This window comes from Fistularia commersonii, chromosome 10, assembly GCF_037954325.1.
Source record: "Fistularia commersonii isolate RoL2024-O1a breed Wild chromosome 10, RoL_Fcom_v1.0, whole genome shotgun sequence".
In the NCBI taxonomy this organism is placed as follows: domain Eukaryota; kingdom Metazoa; phylum Chordata; class Actinopteri; order Syngnathiformes; family Fistulariidae; genus Fistularia; species Fistularia commersonii.
Window position 1 is genome coordinate 7870080 of NC_141293.1, and position 20282 is coordinate 7890361.

A 20282-nucleotide genomic window follows, 5' to 3' on the forward strand; every position below is an offset into this window, starting at 1 on the left:
AGGCCATAAATATGCGGAGAGACTTAATTCACTTCTACTACTACTACTTTCGGCCGTTCCTTTCAGCCAATCATCTTCCTCCATCTGACCCTATTCTCTCACACCGACTTATTTTCTGTGCTCTTTCGACCATCCCCAAACCTTCTCTCTGGTCTTCCATCCTTCAACCCACATCTTCACCACCCCACCTCCAAACAACTCCGTGGACTCACTCCCGATACTTTCCATCCCCCCCCGTCCCAAGAAGAACCTCCACATCGCCATATCTGGAGAGATTTATTTCACTGGATACTAGATTTAGCATTTTATCAGGCTCATGATTGACCACCAACATGGCGAGGCCCGCAGAGGCCGTTTGCCTGGTCGAGGCCTGGATTTCAAACCAGAGGAAAGCGCTTTCTTTCTCCTTTTATGATTTTATTTTCTAGATCTAATTTTCACTACAGTCCGTTTTTCCCGTATTTCCTGCTCACTATCGACACCACGTCTTAATGTCATAAGGGTGGGAATGCCTTATATGTCAATGTCATTGTTACCTTACTCAACTCTTTCCATCTGCTCCTTGCGCCACTGGTAACAGGGAATCCAGATTGATGTTTCCACCAACGGACATGAATGAACAACGCTCTTGATAATCTTTGTATGTTAAATGGTGTCCACTTATCTTGTGCTTTGCACTGGATTCTACGTTCGTCCATTCACACAGCCGTAGTGGCAGAGCCACTAAGCAAGGCGCTAACCAGCCCATTGAAAGCAGATTGGGGTTGATGGTCTTGCTCAAGGACCCTTTGGTGTGCAGATAGGAGAGGCCGCCTGCATGCCGTGGATGGAACTGTGGAATGAACCACCAGCGTACCGACTGGACGCCGGCACAGCCGCCCAGCATGAAGAAATGTGAAGCCTTGACTTCATGATAAAATGATGCGGTTGCGTTACTAGAATCGGGGTCATGCTAACGCACGCGGTGACAAAGTCACTGAAGGACTATTTATGCAATAACACAGTATCTCTGCGGAAACCCTCCACAGTGCAGTCTGGTTCCTGTACGCTCATTTCTACTCAGCCTTCAACCACTTGACGGGTGGTGACGCTGATCACTTGTTAACATCTCGACCACCAACGCGTGGAACATGTAATGGATGGAACATCAGCTTTGACACCAACGGGTTGCAGAGGACTTCTTTGAAGCTCACCACAAGCTCACCACCCCCCCTCAACACAAGGCTGCAAAACTATCTGCTACTATCTGCCCTGCTCTTAACCCTTTACAGAGACGAATGCAGGTTCAGACACCAGAAGACAGAGATATTTGGTCCCTCACTCCTGGTTTCACCCGATCACCCTGGGAGACGATATGGCAACGCGTAAGTGTCCGACCTATCTACCTCCTCTACTAGTGCGATCCGCATGATCTCACATCATATTCCCCATTTGAGTTGTTTTGCTGTCAGTCTGTGGTAATACATAGATATATGTCCATTCACGTCCTCAAACATCATAACATAATCCGGCAGCATGATTTCAGAGAAACGGAACAGAAAGCTGTGCGTATGTTAAGTGTGGAATGAGGCAGAATTGAGTTAGCGGACATAACATTTCCAGTTTTCACTCTCAGTCTCACACACTCCAGGTGGAAACTATGAGTTCATGTGCATTAACACGAGTACATTAGTTTTCCGCGACAAGGTTGCATTTCTCTCTGTGACATAGATGGTGGTTGGGTTTCTATCATAATGCTCAGTATGTGAAGAGGAAATCACAACCCGCCCTCCCCTTCCCCAAAAGCCTCTAGCCTGAGCACATCACTTCATGAACGATTTATCACCAGCAGCAGCAGCGAAGGCCTGAGAAGGAATTAGAGTTTCCTGTGTGTGCGCTCGGGGTCAGTCGGGGCTCCTGGCGTAGCTGGTGGAACCTACCCCCGCTCCATTCATCGTCCTCTCCCTGTCTCTTTTATTTCCATTTTATCCTTTATTTGCTGTTCTGCTGGCTGTTTTACTTCCTTCCTGTGTTTGTGTTGTCTTGCTGAAAACACCCTACAGAGGGTCGCAGGGAGTTGAGGCGCCGGCTGCGATTTCATACCAATCACGGACACGATTGTTTTAACAATTAACCCGCAGCTCAGGTCTTCGACGCTCTTTCTCTTCCATTGGGATTGAGTCAAATTCAACTCAGTTAATGTCAGAGCTCTGGCTAATAGAAATGTTAGGATCTGTAGATTCATCAATAACCAGTGCTTATTGGCGTACGTCTACGTACCTGGCATCGGCGTGGACCACGCCATCATCCTCCCCCGCAGTGTGAGAACCACGATCCCTTCTGTCTCCGGAGCTCCTGGCTCATGTATTACACCCGAGGGATCATGGGTAAGTCATCACCAGCTCACACCCTGGACTCTGGGAGAACTGAAACAAAAAATGGAGAAGTGACAAAAACAAAGAGCAAGTTAGGAAGAGTTGAGACTAATCCTTTTTTTATGTGGCGTTCCTCTGGCTGACCCACGGGTTGCCTTCAGAAGTTCTCAGTTGGGACATCGGGGGATCCAACAGATTGACCGAGATAGTCTGATGCCGCGGAAGGGCTTTCAGAGAGAACCTGTGACTTCACCTATACAATAAACGGGACGGCCAAGACCAGTATGCATCGCAAGAAAGATCAAAAACAACCTCCCTCTTCCTCTGCTGGAGGTCTATTTAGAGCACATTTACATGCACAAATCAGGGCGCAATCAGAAGCACACATAAATACACTGTTAGAAGGAAACGAAACAAAAGGACAGCAGGTGGCAGCAGATAACAGGTGATGAGGAGGTCCCTCAGAGCTGAGAACTCAGATGAACCCCTGGCCACATCCTCTACGTGACCCAAATCCACCCCTGCTATCGCAATTAATCATTGTGTGTGTGTGTGTGTGTGTGTGTGTGTGTGTGTGTGTGTGTGTGTGTGTGCGTGTGTGTGTCGGATGTTTTTGCCGAATCTACAAAACAGGTTCCCTTTCACATGGGATTTTGTTGAGTTTTTTTTTTTTTTCTTTCGGTTCCCTATCACTGGTGACCAGTCCTGGAATAAATCAACAACTTTAACTGTATACACACACACGTTATTCCGTACTTTGAATTGAATTACATGCGGCCAGAACTCGTTCTATGGTCATCGTCACTCAGGCTCGTCTACATCATGGAGCTCACGGTGCCCTGGGAGGTTGCAGTGGAGGAAGCCTATGAACGGAAGAAGCTGAGATATGCTGAACTCGTCGTAGATGCTCAGCTACAAAGTAGCCTGCAGAGGTTTCATAGCCACGTCAACATCCAGGCTATACAGGAAGATGGGAGTACAAGGAAACGTCCACAGACAGGCGGTCAAGGACCTCTCCAGGGCTGCTGAGAATGGGAGCCAGTGGTTGTGGATGAAGAGAAAGGATCCAACTTGGGCCTTCAAGTGAGCTGATGGCATCTAGGGAGTGAACCTGGGACGCTGGGATTCACTGCTGAACCCTCTGGAGGTGTCGTGGGCCAATCATCCAAACATCCATTAAGGAGAGCACCCGCTTGACAACCCGAAGGAAGCCATCGCTCAGTTGAACCCCACAGTCTCATTGGTGCCTTAAGTATGCTTTTATCGAGGGATATCAACACCTAGTCCAACACAACAGATCTACACTACTAGAGAAGAGAGACCTTGTTTAAAAGGTCATCCTCGTTTTTGTTGGACCTCAAACTGACATTGCGGTGCATCGACCATTACCTGACACTTAGCGGCGTGGAGCCATCATCTTTGGAACCGGACATTCCCGGTTCGATTCCCGACACCTCCTATTGGTCGAAGTGTTGATGAGCAAGATGCTGAACCCCTGACTGCTCCGCTGGCGCTGGAGCACGGCAGCCTGCTGCTCATGGTTCATCCATAATGGGTTACTTGCAGAGGACGGGTAAATTAATAAAGTTGATAAGGAAAGTAAAACTCAAAAAATTGCAAAGGGTGACAAGGACGGTTGGAGAGACATTGGCTTACGAATGCATCAGCTTTTGAGGTTTCCGAGGTGTGCGTGTTGTGGACTCGTCCATGAAGAGATGGAGAAGTTGTTGTTCTTGGCGAGATACGGTGACGGGGAGCATCATCTGTGAGAAGGTAGGAAATATTTTCGGGGATTTGGTGCAAGGGACTGCGGGAATGACAGCAGCGAGGCGTCGGAAGAGGCATTCCAAGCCGGTCTGGGACAGTTTGACGGTTTTAAAAAGAGGAGCAGCGTTCACGCTGTCGCTAAATGAAGTTTAGACATAAAGTGTTGCATCATTTAGCAAACCATTGTAGCATTAAATGCAAAGCCTGTGAGATAAGGTAAGATAAGATCAACTTTATTGATCCCCATAAGGGAAATTCAGTGAGAGTTCTGTCAAAAATAAAAATGAATATAAACAGAAAAAGAGTCAGAAGACAGAAGATAGTAAAGACATCCACAAATAAATAGACAGCAAGTAGAACAATAGCAACAACATCAGGGGTAAGAAGGGACATCACAATGGAACATTAAGGGTGAAAAATAGACAACCAAAACTAAATTATAATATAAATAGAGTGAAGAGTAAAATAAGTACACAAAAACAGGCAGGAGTTAAAAGACAGCAGAGTTAGTGCATGACATGTGAATGGGTGAGGTAGTGAAGATTGTGGAAGCAGCACATAGCAACAAATAAAATACACAAAAGTAGGCAGGAAGTGTGTGGACTAGAACAAACAAGGATAAGAAAGACAGCACGTGAACAGCGTAGGGTAGAGAGATTGTGGAATTGTGGCAGCAGCACAGGTGCACTCAGGCCGGTCAGGGTTGTGTGCCGTCCAGACTGCGGTTGTACAGTCTGATGGCTGCGGGCACAAAGGAGCGTCTGAGGCATTCGGTTCTGCACCGGGGTGGGACGAACCGCCGGCCGAAGGAGCTGCACATCAGCCATGGCTCGTCGTGCAGGGGACGGGAAGGATTGTCCAGGATAGCTCCTGGTTTGTCCTTCACCCTCCCCGCTGCCACCGATTGAAGATGGTCCAGGTTCAGTCTCACCACCAGGCGGGCTTTCCTCACTATCTGATTGAGCCTATTGACCTCACCGGTCCTGGCAACACCCCACCAGCACACTATACCTATGAAGAGTACGCCGGCTACCCTAAACTGCTAGTCGGTCTTAGTCTCCTCAGGAAGATCATTCTGCCCTGTCCCTTCCTGTAGAGAAGCGATAGAGCACCAAATGAAAAACTCCCACAACCTTTTCCGTCCATCTCCTCTACAGCCGCCGGCTTCTTCATCCAACCCCTCAAGGTAAATACATTTTATGAAACCACTTTATTTCTTTGTATTCTCTTTTATTACGTATTATCATTTTTGTCGAATATTTTTTCTTTATAAACATTTTTCTAATTTAAGAACAAATTAACAATGAAAAAATGGGTCTGGAACAGATTAATAGTGTTTTAATTCACTTTCAATGGGGAAATTTGATTCAGTATAGGAGCAAGGTATTTTAATGAGTGTGTTAAACAGACGCAGCAAATTTAACATTCTTGAGCCATGACAAGAAATTGATTAATTGTCATTTTCATTGTCATTCATTACTATTTTGACTAAAAGACGGAGGATATGCATGCGTGTGTCACCTCTCCCATTGGTTTCCAAGCGACTCCTGGAGAGCAGCGCTGTGGCTCCTCCCTCTGGTGACCTGAGGACACGGACCGTGTGCCGTACTTCCTGCCAGAGAGGTCAGCACAAGTCCAGAAAATCTACGACGGCGTCATTAGATCTCGGTTAAACACACACGGAGGCGGCATATTTGACTTTGCCAGCCTTGACTTGCTCTGCATTGTTATTGACTTACCAGTGTTGGTGATTTCAGGAGTGCTGAACTACATGTTAAGACGCTCAGCTGATAATGTCTGATTTGCAGTGATGAAAACAAAAATGTCTCCTCAAAGAGTCAGAGCTGTTAAAGAGAGATTTTATAGTGACCTGCCCAGACAAAAACATTTGTTTACATAACACTGTCTAAGCAATGTGAAGAGGAGTGAGGAAGTAGAAGCAAAAAAAAAAAAAAAAAAGATTCCTAGACTTTCTCAAAAACAAACGCAATGAGCAACAATGATGTAACCTTGAGCTTTGAATCCATCTAAATGACTCTTCCTCCTCCTCTGATTCAGGATGACCCCACGTCTGAGGACACGGGACGCACCGAGGCCAAAATACACAGTCTGCCTGGGCTCATTTTCCAGAAGAGACACTCTTTTTTTCAACCAAAGGCAGCCGTTTAAGTTCACATTCCACAGTTGACGGATAATTGCACCCCCCCCCCCCCCCCCCCCCCACACACACACAGTCTTTTTTTGAAAATCCCCAAGTTTTTTTTGTCAGTACTACAACCGACAGTCAACAAGAGCAAACCACAAGCATTTGAAAAAGAATTATCTCCTTACACATGTCATCACGAGGTTGCAACACAGAGCCATTCATTTATCTAAACCACAAGAAACATGATAAAATTGAGGTGACGTGAGAAAACTGAAAGTTGCATGTGCAGGTTTTGATGGGGCAAGAAAAACAATAAATAAATACAATCCCCCCCAGCGGCCTATACAATTTGAGATGGGGAGATTTCGGTTGGTGCTCCAGTATAAAAGCCCAGCACCGGGCTGAATATAAATCAGCACTTACGTAAGAGTAGATCACAACACTGAAAGCTCTTTACCGCAAACAGGACACAGACACACACACACACACACACACACACATCTCCCCCAAATCCAGAAATTGGCACCAGCACACTCACACATAAACACAAACGGCTTTAGTTGAAAATCTTTGCACATGATAAAAAAAAACAGCCTGATTTAATAATACCCATTTTTCCAATCAAGCTTTGCTGAAGTGCACAGGACCCACGCCATTATTAAAACTGCATCTTTTACTCTGCGGCTTTGCCCCGTGCACGTCGCAGGGGATCGGAGAACAGGCCTCAGGGCTCTGGGCGGTGGAAGGGGGGCTATAACCTGTCAGGTAGCGCAGAAGTCGACCCTGCGGTCGCTCCAGAATTTTCACGAGGAGCGCCGCACGTCAGGTGACTTTTAATGAGCGGGTTGCGTGTCTCTGGTGGGCGTGGAGCGTCACCAACACTGCATCTGACAGCGACATCCCAGAAAGAACCGTAGCTGTAACCAGCATGAAGAACCGCGGACTTAACATAGCTCACAACCAGCAGGTTATATATTCACACTGAATTCAGCTAGAAAAAAAAGAATGCAACAGAACTTATTTTTATTCATCCGTTCATTATCTACGCCACTTATCCGGCACTTCGGGCATTTCCCAAAAACTAAAAAAAAAAATTGGCGGAGTCATAAATTTTCATTCAGAAAACACAAAAACCAGAGCCATATGTTGTATAAGGAGCTGATTTAGCCTTCTTTTTTTTTTTTTTTTTGGTCGAACGGCAAGTATTTGAAGAGGTTGAGGATATCAAGACATAGTACCATTCACTCTCTCATCCAGCTGTCTGTGAACCCCCGGCGTGTTTTTGGACTGTCGGAGGAATCCTATGCAGACACGGGGAGAACATACAGAAAGCTTCGCCCTTAAGAATTGAACCAGGGACCTTCTTAGCTTTGAAACAGAAGTGCTATGGGGCGAGTTTAACTTACATTACCTGGAACCCGTTCGGCTTGCCTGTTTAAATATACTACAAAACCTTATGTGTGTTAAACATTTGCATAAGGATTTCATGGATCACTGCTGAAACTTGTTTCAGATATGCACATGACCCCCAGGGGACAGCTGGTGAAAAAACAGCTGGCATTCGAGTGGCGTGTACGTCGGTAGGTGGGGAGGTAAATAAATGTTTTGTGGAGAAGAAGCTTGAGAGTCAACCTTGGATCTTTGTTGGGGTTGGAAAACATCTTAAAAATGCAGTTTTCGCACGGCAGAGACAATTAAAAGCTAATGATAATAACATGTGCAAATTGGACATTTTAACATCTCCCCCTCAGGATCATTCCATTGGCTCGCTTCTCCTGCCACAGGCCTGTCCAAAATGTTAACAATGATACAAAGCTAAAAGAGGCGTGTGCTTAACTGGGGGGGGGGGGGACTTTTAGTTTTGATTATTCATTCATAAGTCTGCTTGGAATGATAAGAAACAAACCAACGCTTTGGCCAATTTTTTGTGAGATCCCATCACTCCTCTCGTTGTTTTTCTACCGCTTGCAACGAACAGCCTTGTCCGCCTCGCCTCAAAATACCGAGTGTTTAAACGCTGCAGCTGGACAAGATCTTTCAACAAGTCTTTAACGCATCAGATGTCTTGCATTTCAATATAAAACTCTGGACTTTTGTGAAGGCCCTATTAGAGGAGCCTTTGCGTCTGCAGCAGGCCTGGAACAAGGATCCTCTGATGGACATCTTCCTTCCATATAAAACAATGGGCTGGGGGAGGCAAGAGTGCAATCTGAACAAAGGCTTCCTCTCATCTTCCTCTGGTGATGGGGACGGGTTTAACTGAACGCTGCATGTTTTTGCAGATTCTTTTTTTTTTTTTTTTTGATTGTTTGATATGTTAAAAAACTAGAAATGCTCAGGAAAATCATTGTTTTGTAACAGAAGTTGAAGGGACGGCGAGAAAAAAAAGCGAAGAAAATGGGGTCAGAAATCATAAAATGTGAGTTTAAGGGGGCACCAAGATTTGGAGCTATAATCTGAGAACAGCACAACAACTACGATTGTGAGTCTGATCCTGATCCAGAGTCAGCTGATAAATAGCGCTCCTGCTCCTTGAGATTTTGACTTCGGCAACATAGGGCGTACGGGCACATCCCATAATATCGGCGTTGTTAAGAACAAAAACCCAGTGACAACAAAGGGGTACCAGGCGGGGCTCGTTGGGGCGACATCATTGGGGCTGCAACAGGTGAGGGTGGGTCCACTATCGCACTGCCAATATTGATGAGACAGGAAAAAGACGGGACCGTTGATCTCCCTTTGGCCTCAGCGAGTCTTTTAAAACCATATTGTCTCCATGTTGGGCCTTTTGATGGACAGGTCAAAGAGTTCGGGGTGAATGGCACTTGAACATCCACTCAGTTTCATTCCATCAGTTTCGCTTCAAGGCTCTTGACCCCTTTTCCTGCCTGTTGACTGTTGCAGCAAAAGCAAACAAACGACACATGGTTAAATCTGCGGGGACATCTTGAATTTAAGCCACCGGCCGGCCGTTTCCTTTTTTTCTTCCTAGAATGAGGAGTCCTTTTTCCAGCGGGAATATGAAAAGGCGGAGTCCAATTCCTGCACTCAGCAGTGGCCAAGGTGCTGATATTCTGCAGATGGGCAGTGAACAAAGTTCCCGGATACCGGTTTTCAGAACAAGCCGTGCTGACGTTCTTATGTTGTTTCCGCCAGACAAAGAGAGTTCCAGCGTTTGAATCTGTTCTTCATGTTCCATGCGGCGGTTTAGAGCAGGACTCTCGTTGAAGTGGCCAATCAGATCGGGGATAATGGGGCAGGCAGGTCCAGTTCACTGACCCCCGTGCCAGGAGGGTGTACGGGATGATTACTCCTCTTTATGAGCGCCACGATCACTCCGCCAGGTAGAGTTTGAGCTTCTGCTTCAGGTTATCACATAAACATTTGGGATTCAAGTCTTTTTTTCCCCGTGACCATGGCTGAACAGATGATAGGACTCCTACCCTTTGCACGTGCTGAAGTCCAAAAGTAATTTCAACCTTTCACTTTCACGTACAGTCTTGCTGGCGAGCATCATACCTGGCACCATCCTGCCAATTTTCCAAAGTCCCGTGTAGGAGGGACCGAGAAGGAAATGCAAGCTTTAATGGAGCTGCCGACTTTATTGTTTTTTCCTGTTTGGTTCAGCACCGCCCCCAGGAGAGGAGACCCCACTGCATCTTAATTCCGCCGGCTCGCTGAATTACGAAGCAGTCAAAGCGGTGGGTCTTGTCGTGGATCAGGTGGGATCAAACTGGTGGATAACCAGGGCGATAACTTGGTGAGGTAACAGGCTTGCCGCTCTATAAAAATGGCACTTTGAGCTCTAATTATGAATCTTTTCTCTGTATATAAGATGGCCTTTCTGTCGAAAAGAGAATGGCCATCTTTTGTTGGGGAAAAAAAGCAAGAAGGGCAAGGTTTGTTAGAATTGAAGTTTAAGAATTTTTCTCTACCCGCTTCTGCGGGTTTCCTTCTGGTTACCAGTTTCCTGTCATACCTCACAGTTACTGGTCGGACGCCGAGTATGCAGGCTGCACGCCGGTTTCAAAGTACGCAACGATGCAAGCCAGCTCCCTAAGTAGCCGTGGATCTGCAAGAAATGTATCATTCTTTACATTGGAGGACGACTAAAATGCCATATTGATGATGTCTTCACATTGAATATTCTCTATATGTGGTCGAACCAGGGTGAGCGCCGACTCTTGCCAAATGACAGCTGGAGTTGGCTCCAGTGCAGGGGTGGGCAATTCATTTTTACTGGGGGCCACATAAAAAACTGAAATGTGTTGGCGGGCCAAATCAACAATGACTAATAATTTAATACTTCTGCTCAAAATACATTTTCTCATTTCATCTTTTTTTTGTGCACCGCTTACATCAGATTATTTTGGTAATAAGATATAAGAATATTATGTAACTATTTATAAAAATGTATAATTTGTCATTTAGTTTGAAGGGGGAATTATGAATAATCCTTTGCAAGTAATAGTTTAAATAAAACAAACACAATCATAACATCACATTTTAATTCTATTCTTAACTTTTTAATTTTTTCACAACTTAAATGGTGTGTATTATGGAAAAAGATTATTTCTCAATTATGAGATAAATAAAGTCTTATCTGAAAGATGAACAACTGATCAACTTTAAACAGTAGCACTAAATGATTTTAATCATGTTTATAGTTCAGCTAAATTGTTTAGGGAGAAAAGTCTAATTTGTCTTGGGCCTCAACAAGTGCATTAAAGGGAACTTTTGAGCATGTCTCCTCATTTGTGGAAAGTTCTCTGTTAAAGTTAGCTGGTTCAGTTACAACCTTGTCTTGTATTCTCTTTAAGAGACCAAGTTTTTTTCCTGTGAGATTTGGACAGCCATCTGTTGTCACGGCCACCAGTTTGTCCCATTTCAGTCCCAGGTTTTCGACAGATGCATTTACCTCTATTCAGAAATCACTCCCCGTTGTTGTCCCTTTCATTGACCGCAGGCCTGCCAGCTCCTCCGTGATTTTGAGGTTGATCCCGCGCACGAAGACGAGCGGCTGGCCAGAGTCCCATAAATGACAGCTCTCATCCAACGCCAGGGAAAAGTACTCAAATTCATTCACGCTGTCCTTCAGTGTTAGCTCCAGGTATTTCGCTATGTCCTCAATCCTTCTTGTTACGGTGCGGCGGGTGAGGGAGACATTCTCAGGCTCCTTTTTTTTCCAGGACATTAGCGCAGACAAGTCCACCAAACAATCCTTAATAAACTCCCCATCGGAAAATCTTGTGTTCTTTTTGGCGATCTTGTGACATATGACAAAACTTGTCTTGACTGCTGCACCTTTGGATGCCAAGCGTTTTGCCAAAAGTGTCTGTTGGATTTGCGACTTGGCTAGCAATACAGAAGACTCTGTTGCGTGTTATTTATCTGAAAAGTTCTTGTATTTCTCCTCATGTTTAGTCACATAGTGACGATGGAGAGTGTTATCCTTTTACACAGCCGCTTGTGCAAAACAAACAAAACTCACAGCTTTACCTTTGACTTCAGTAAACGAATATTTCACTGTCCGAGCTTTTTGAAAACGTGGCATTCAGAATCAACTTTTCCTTTTTTACCATGAGTCGAGATTTTGGGGGATCAGAGATATTAGGCTGCTAGCATAATCTGTGACTGTGCAGACAGTAGCATCAACATGCGTGCACTCATAAACAATGCGTCAATGTCAAAATAAAAGAATGTTGCGTTGCATCCACACCAAAATACTTGTTTATACATAACTGGCGGAACGCAGACCGGACAGGGATGCCCAACAGACAGGGATGCCCAACAGACCGTATGTGGCCGATGGGACGTACAGTGACTAGGTCTGCTCCAGAGAATACAGAGAGTTAATATTCTCCATATTCAATAGAACTGCCAAGTACTGACATATGTGATCAAAATAAACAAAAGGACTCTCAAAAAATATAAATATTGTGTCATGGCCACATGAAAAGTTCCTGTCACAAATATCGGGGCGAGCAGGTGCACAGCAAAACAACAGTCAGTGTCAAGGATAAACTACTCTCAAGATAATGCTTATTAGAAAATAAATTTGATTTAATGAAGAGTTGAAACCCAGGGGGTCTCTCTCTCAGCACTAACAGTTAGCCTCAGGGTGCACTCCCCCCGTTATGATAACCAACAGTGTAGGTTTGTGTCACACATCGAACACAACATTGTACGGTCATTCAATCGTGGAGTTCACTAACATAGAACCAAGAGAAGCTCCTGACACTCACCATCATCATCGTCACTCGCAAAGGATTCTGGAGTTCCGCTGGCCAGTCCCCGCCACATGCTACAATATACAAATCATAATTGTAAACGGCTGTTTAAGCTTGCATCATCCAGGATCTTAGAACATGATCTGACTAATCGACTAGATTCAACACAGGAAATCTATTAAATCTGAACTAAAATGTATAAAATATGTTAATACGGTCAATTTAAATGTCTTTATACAAAAACAAGACCAGGAGACAACACTACATTACAGAGACTACAGTGAGACAACACCACAAGATTCATGTCACAGTGGGGAAAATCATTTAAAAATCAATAAAACTTGAGGTAACTTGGGTAAAAGATGCAGGAAATAATGAATGACGTGTAAAATATGATTGACATCCAGCAAGCTTTTTTTTAAATTGAACATAAGTTATAAACAGACAAAACATAAACAAACAAACATGGCTAAATTCAATCAGACATCAATGACATTAACAGGCATGAAGAAACATAAATCTCATTAAAACTCATTATTTACACAATCAGTTAGCCGTGAGAGTAAACTCTGAGAAATGTTTAATTTTAGAAATAAGGAAAAAAAAAATGGCAAGGGGAATACAATATGTATTTAGCGCAATGGATCTAAATTAATATCAGTCATTAAACGGTATATTTTTTTGGTTCTTGGGTTCTTCTTTAAGTTTTAGAGTTTTTATATCATTCAAAATCCTTTTTAAAGAAGGTAAAATTGGGGGAACATTTTTGCATTCTGTTTTTGTGTATGAAGAACTTGGCCTGACCTAAAATAACATTGACACAGAGTTCATCTCATTTTTTTCCTAAAAGTGAACCAAATGTTATATTATCTCGAGAAAGAAATCAGTGATGATGGAAAACCGTTTCTAATCCATTTTTGAGTTTTAGTCCAAAAGCTTTGTACTTTTTCGCCTAAGAAAAATATATGGTCTGTGGTTTCAATGTTGTCTTCACAAAATGAATTAATATTATCTTCAATATTAAAGCGCAACCTCAATAATTCCTTAAATGGGTAAGTTATTCATAATTTTGTAATATAGGTAGAGTGAGATACATAGTTCTCGGTGAGGCCATCGATTTCTTATAAAATTTATTTAAAATATTATTTCTGTTTTGACATCATGGGAAGAAATTCTCTGTAAAACACTTTCTAAAAAAAGAGTTGCTGCATTTTCTGGGTTGAAATTCCCTGGTAATTGTGGTTCTATGGTTTGGTGCGTCATAATATTTTTGGTAAGGAATACAAATTCTCGGGGGTAGTGCGTTACGTAACTTCATGAACTCTAATATGGGAGGGTTAAAGCTATGTTTATTACAGAATAGTTCATAGTCTAAAAGACTACCATTGTCATTCATCAAGTCAATTATTGACCATATTCCTTTCTCAAACCATTCGCTGTAGAATACATTTGTTGCGATGCAGCACATATCTATTATTCCATATTATTGTACAGTGTGGTGAGAAGTTGTGTACATACAGGACTGTCTCAGAAAATTAGAATATTGTGATAAAGTTCTCTATCTTCTGTAATGCAATTAAAAAAACAGTTACTTGTTCATGATATAATATTTTGAGATATTTTGGTTTTTTTTTGTTTTCTTAAGATGTAAGTCATAATCAGCTACATTAAAATAATAAAAGGCTTGCAATATTTCAGTTGATTTGTAATGAATCCAGAATGTATGAACTTTTTGTTTTTTTAATTGCATTGCAGAGGATAAAGAACTTTATCACAATATTCAAATTTTCTGAGGCAGCCCTGTATATCATTTTCCGGAACAGGAATACTCGTCAATGGAATTTCACAAGAATGTTGTTGATATCAAAATCAGAGATAAGCAGAAGACTTAGACCACCGACTTTGGTAAATAAGGAGTTAGGAATGCAGTACCAAAGATAATAATGATGCTTGATCCAGGATTTCAACCAGTTCACCTTCAATGTCACTTTAAGCCCTCCTTCACTAATTTCTTTCACCATATGTGATTTCTCCAGATAATATGGTCTCCTCCTCCAAATGAAATTAAAATGGATTTGGTTAATAGATTTTATGAGTTGATTTGGATTAGCATTGGAAGTAGCTTCTGAAGTACAATAGTCTTAAAAAGAGAATGTTTTAGCTTTAGTGTTAGCAGTAGCTTTGCTAGTAACTTTGTGCATGTAATTTAAAGCCGTTAGAGGAAACAGAGCTTACTTGGCGAGATCCTGCCGTATGTGGTCTGTTTAAATTAACTCAGCCAGAATTATTTGTTTATGAGTTTGGTCCAAACTGGATTCCTTTCTCAGGGTCCTGCTAGACACAATTACAACATATCTGTTCCCTCCACCATCTTACCTTTCCATCCAGCGAACTTGAAGGCTAGCATCGAAGGCTACGTTTTGCTAGCTTAACACACAAAACAGACACAAAACGCACGCTTTTAACAACTTATTTAACACATTAATGAAGTATTTGATTAATAAACACCTTAAACAGTCTTTCAGAATTTATAATTTTTCAAAATTTGTTTTAGGTACATGTAAAGCAGACCATGGGGGATAGGTTTATTTTTGTACTGCGTCACAATAGGGCGCCATTTTCAATGAACTGCAACCGGCGAGCGGTAATTGATGAAGTCGGCATTTCCTGTGGGAGCTGGTGCGACAGCGCCCCATAGTGGCGAGAAATATAATTACAGGACTTCATAGACTTCCTATGACACGACCAATTTATAAGAGCCCGCATGTTAAGCGGTTCGGAAAAGAGCTGTTTTCTCTTTTAATTTTATTCTTTAGGTTAAATATGAATTCAATTTTATTACTTTAAATTTTAATCTTAATTCAATTTGTTTTTTTTAATGATTTTTTTTTAACCTCCACAATTACATTGAGGAATAAAAAAGCTTCTACCAATGGGCCATCAGACACGGAACAGGGAAAGATAAAAACAATTGTATTCTTTCACTCAGTCACCCTATAGTGTCAATCTTTTTGTCCTGTACCCCAAGTAACATATAAATCAAGTAAAAAAAAAAGTTTTATCAAGTGCAATGGCACTTGAACATGGCTATATATGATTTTTTTTAACGCCACTGTGAGAGATGCAGCAATGCAAAGTTAACTGGGCATTCTGAGCAATGACTGTATTCTATGTTTAAACCACACGGAAAAATTGCCTCAAAAGAATATCAATAATAAATGTAAATACTGATTTTCCCCTTCTCTTGTTAGCAAACTTCTATTAGAACCAACATTTTGGCTGCTGTCTGGTGTCATGCAAAATAAACAGTGCTGTGTTCCCCCAGCACATTTGCCTGGCTGCCTGAAACACATTTGGTTCAGCAATTACACAATCTCTTCAGTTTGAAAAAAAACATCGCCTGCAGGAGAGAGTGAGGGAATAACCAGAACAATGTGTGGGCATTTTTCACCAAAATCCATTTTGTTTAGCGCCATCCATTTTGCTCATTGCAAGTATGCTCATGCTGTTTGTCATTGGAGTGACAAACCGGGACTTGCAATTTCAAGTCGTGACCTCCATCGGATCAGATCTGCTTTTCCTGCAGCTGCAAACTGCTTCCAGTCATTTCTGGAGTGCAGCTGCAGCTGGTCTGCGCTTAATTTCCTGTAATAAAGCTGATATGTACACTTCTTGTTTTGCCTGGATGTGTTTAGAGGTGGTGCAGATGGTGAATTTCTTTTTAGGAAAAATTTTGCATCGGTCCAAGTCCTCCGTTTATCCATGGCGTTGCTCAGCAGACCCGTGCTCCCCCTTGCCATTGCTTTAGAACTCAAGCTCGGAATTCATTCCCGGCGAGTCAAGCAGGCCGTATCCTCGAGTTTTCACATCGAATTCTAGTTCCTACTGACAATAGCAAGCTAAAATCACATAAAACAGATAAATATAGTTTTCTGCTGAATATTTAGCCATAGAAGTGGCGTTGTGGTGCAGTGGTTACAACAAGAAGGTCCCTGGTTACTCCAACAGGAGGGGAACTCCTGGTTCTTCAGTTTCCTCCCACAGTCCAAAAATATGTTGGAATTTTCATAGGAGACGCTAAATTGTCCAGTGTGAATGAGAAGGTGAGTTGCTGTTCGCCAATGTGACGTATGCTGACACTTTGCAGGTTTTGCAGATTCCCAGCTCTTGTCCTGTTTCTGATGCGTGACGCCTTTTGATTAAAAATGTACTTCTGTCCTCGGGACAGCTTTTTGTTCCCTCTGTTAATCCATTCCACTTTTGAATTTGTTTTTGATTCTACATTGAGTTATGTTCCTGGGAAAACCAGCTGTGTGATACAAGCGCCTCTTGGTTTTATTATGCACTAACATGTGCTCAAAACTTATCACTCAAATTCACGAATCCATGCAAAACCATGTCTTTTTTCTTCGCCGTCAAAGTGCACAATGTGCACTGTGGCCTGAATTCCTGGCGCCCACTCACACATGAAGTTCATCGGCAATAGAAGATTGTGCAAGCGACTTCGGTTGGAGAGAACCGAGTTAGAATCGGTTCGCCAAGCACGCACACCAAGCGCTGCCTGTTTTCCAAAGTGAATGAGTGTTGGGGACACATGTATATCCAGGGCTCTGGGATGGTTGTGGGTCTGTGTCAGCATCCACACACACACATACACACACAAACACACACCTTAACAGCTGGCTTTCACTTTGTTTTGAAAGGCAGACCTCTGTGGGGAGCAGCCCAAAAGAAAAGAAAATAATTAAAAAAAACAATAATAACACTGACCAAAGATGAAAAATCCCTATGCCGCCAGGACGGTCAATCAATAACTCATTAATTAATAAACTATGAATAAATAATTATTTGAGCAAAATATTTAATATTTATCTAATCTTTATACACCTTGAACTTTGTACTTTATAACACACCTATGCTGCTTGAATAAGAACTGCTATCCAATAATTCATAGCTGTAGACCAACGATTATAAAGAATCTTATCTTATCGATATAGTATTGTAACCCTAATTTTTAAGAGGCAACCTCTTAAAACACATAATTTACATAATTTACATGTTACAGGAAATAGATATTCGAAATTTTGTGTTTTACTGTCACTTTATAGATTTACAACATCGATTTAATTCATTTATATTGGATGACTTTTGGTCGACCCAACAGCGACTCAAGCAGCAGCGCTCAAGAAACCTTTGCCCCAATGGCAGCAACCAACAAACCTCATTCTTAAGGACATTTGGGATCATGTAATGTCAAGCTCCCATGTGAGGTTAACAGATAATTTCAGTAAGGCATTATCTGGGTGAAGCCGTTAACCACCATCAGCCTCATTAATCTAACCCCTCCAGATTTTTCAGTTTTTACAGCACACCTCTTTTCCACACTCTCTATCGCTCTGGACTGTTGACCCAAAGTACTTGATAGCCTCCAACTTCTTGATCTCCACTCCCTGTAGCCTTACCTTTCCACCCGCGTCCCTCTCATTCACTCAAATATATTCTGTCTTGCTGCGACATTCCTCTCCTTTCCAGAGCAAACCTCCACCTCTCAAGATTCTCCTCAACCTCTTCCCTGCTCTTACTACAGATCACAAAGTCATCTGCAAACATCATGGTCCATGGAGATTCCTGTCTAACCCCATCTCAGCCTGTCCATCATCACTGCTAAAAAGAAGGGGATCAGAGCTGATCCCTGATGAAGGCCCACTTCCACATTGAACTTCTGTTACACCTGCAGCACACCACACCACTGTCTCACACCGAGCATACATGTCCCGCACCAGCCTAACATACTTCTCTGCCACTCCAGATTTCCTCATACAATATCAGAGTTCCTCTCTTGGCACCCTGTCATATGCTTTTTCAAGGTCTACAAAAACACAAAGCAGATCCCTCTGGCCTTTGCTGTACTTCTCTTTAGCATTCTCAAAGCAAATACTGCATCTGCAGTACTCTTTCTAGGCATGAAGATATACGGCTGTTCACAAATGCTGACTTCTGCTCGCAGTCTAGTTTCCACTACTCTTTCCCATAACTTCATCGTATGGATCATCAACTTTATCCCTCTACAGTTGCTGCAATTCTGCACATCCCCCTTATTCTTAAAATGGGCACCTTCACACTTTGTCTCCATTCTTCAGGCATCGTCTCACTCTCTAAGATCCAGTTGAATAATCTAGTCAGAAAATCTACCGCTGCCTCTCCTAGACACTTCCACACCTCCATAGGTATATTTTCAGGACCAACTGCCTTTCCACTCTTTATCCTCTTCAATGCTTTCCTCACTTCACTTTTACTAATTTGTGCTACTTTGTGGTCTACAATAGTCACCTCTTCTACCCTTGCCTCTCTTTCATTTTCCACATTCATCAGCTCTTCAAAATACTCTTTCCATCTTCCCGTCACTCTCCTAGTATCTGTCAATACATTTCCCTCTATCCTTAATCGCCCGGACCTGTTGTACATCCTTTCCATCATTGTCTCTGTTTCGCCACCTGTATAGATCATTCTCCCCCTCCTTACTATCCAACCAAGCATACTGGTCATCGTATGCCCTTTGGTTTTTCTGTGCTACCTCTATCTTTACCTTAGGTTGTATCTCCCTGTACTCCATCTGTTCTCTTCAGTCCTCTCAGTATCCCAATTCTTCTTTGCTAACCGCTTTCTCTGTATATACTCCTGCACTTCCTCATTCCACCACCAAGTCCCCTTATCTGCTTTCCTTCATGATGACACACCAAGTACTCTCCTACCTGTCTCCTTGATAACATTAGCTGTAGTTGTCCAATCGTCTGGAAGCTCTCCCTGACCACATAGTGCCTTTCTCACCTCCTCCCTGAAAACCATACAACCCTCCTCCCTTTTCAGCTTCCATCCCTTTGTCCTCTGCTGTGCCTTTGTCCTCTTGATCTTCCTTGTCACCAGAGTCATCCTACAAACCACCATCCTATGCTGTCTGGCTACACTCTCTCCCACAACTACTTTGCAGCCACTGATCTCTTTCAGGTTACCTCATCTATACAAGATGTAGTCTACCTGCGTGCTCCTACCTCCGCTCATATAAGTTGCCCTATGTTCCTGTCTTTTCTGGAAAAAGACTGTTTGCTACAACCATTTCCATCCTTTTTGCAAAATCTACCACCATCTGTCCCTCAGCGTTCCTATCCTGTATACCAATCTGCTCATCACTTCTTCATCCCCTCTATTGCCTGCACCAACATGTCCATTGAAGTTTGCAGCAATTACTACTTTCTTATTTCTGGGGATATTCTGCATCACTTCATCTAGCTCATTCCAGAACCTCTCCTTCTCCTCAAACTCACATCCCACAGGGGCATAGCAATTAACAACATTGAGCATCACACCTTCAATTTTTAGTTTCAGACTCATAAGTCTTTTTGACATTCTTTTCACCTCCAGAACATTCCTAACAAACTCCTCCTTCAAGACAACTACTCCATTTCTCTTCTTGTCAGTATCATGATAGTACAACTTGAAGCCTGCTCCTAAGTAGCATTACTACCCTTCCACCTAGTCTTCTGGACACACAGTATATCCACTTTCCTTCTCTGCATCATGTCGACCAACCCTCTACCTTTTCTTGTCATAGTCCCAAAAATGCAAAGTCCCTACTCTCAGTTCCAGACTCTTGCCTACAGTAACCCAGTTTCCATTGGTTCCCTGTAGGTCATCGGTACCAATGGCGGGCGCTGTTAACCCGGGCTCGACCGAGCCGGTATGATCTGGTTATTAGGTTTAATTCGCATGTTTGGTTTTGGCATAAGT

General features: G+C 42.8%; 1 protein-coding gene and 1 long non-coding RNA gene across 2 annotated transcripts in view; both read right to left on the bottom strand.

Annotated features, from left to right (window-relative positions):
- LOC147230240 (ATP-sensitive inward rectifier potassium channel 10-like) overlaps positions 1–2395 on the bottom strand; it is an 11248-nt gene extending 8853 nt beyond the window's left edge. The window contains exon 1 of the mRNA XM_086153508.1: positions 2260–2395. The gene's annotated coding sequence lies outside the window, so the exon portion shown is untranslated. The remainder of the gene's footprint in view (positions 1–2259) is intronic.
- Positions 2396–3539: 1144 nt separating this feature from the next.
- Positions 3540–6172, bottom strand: LOC147230242 (uncharacterized). The gene is made up of 4 exons (XR_015106680.1): positions 5861–6172; positions 5643–5765; positions 4011–5211; positions 3540–3913 (listed from the first exon to the last, which is right to left on the bottom strand). It is a non-coding gene; the product is annotated as an uncharacterized LOC147230242 (long non-coding RNA).
- Positions 6173–20282: the final 14110 nt, after the last annotated feature.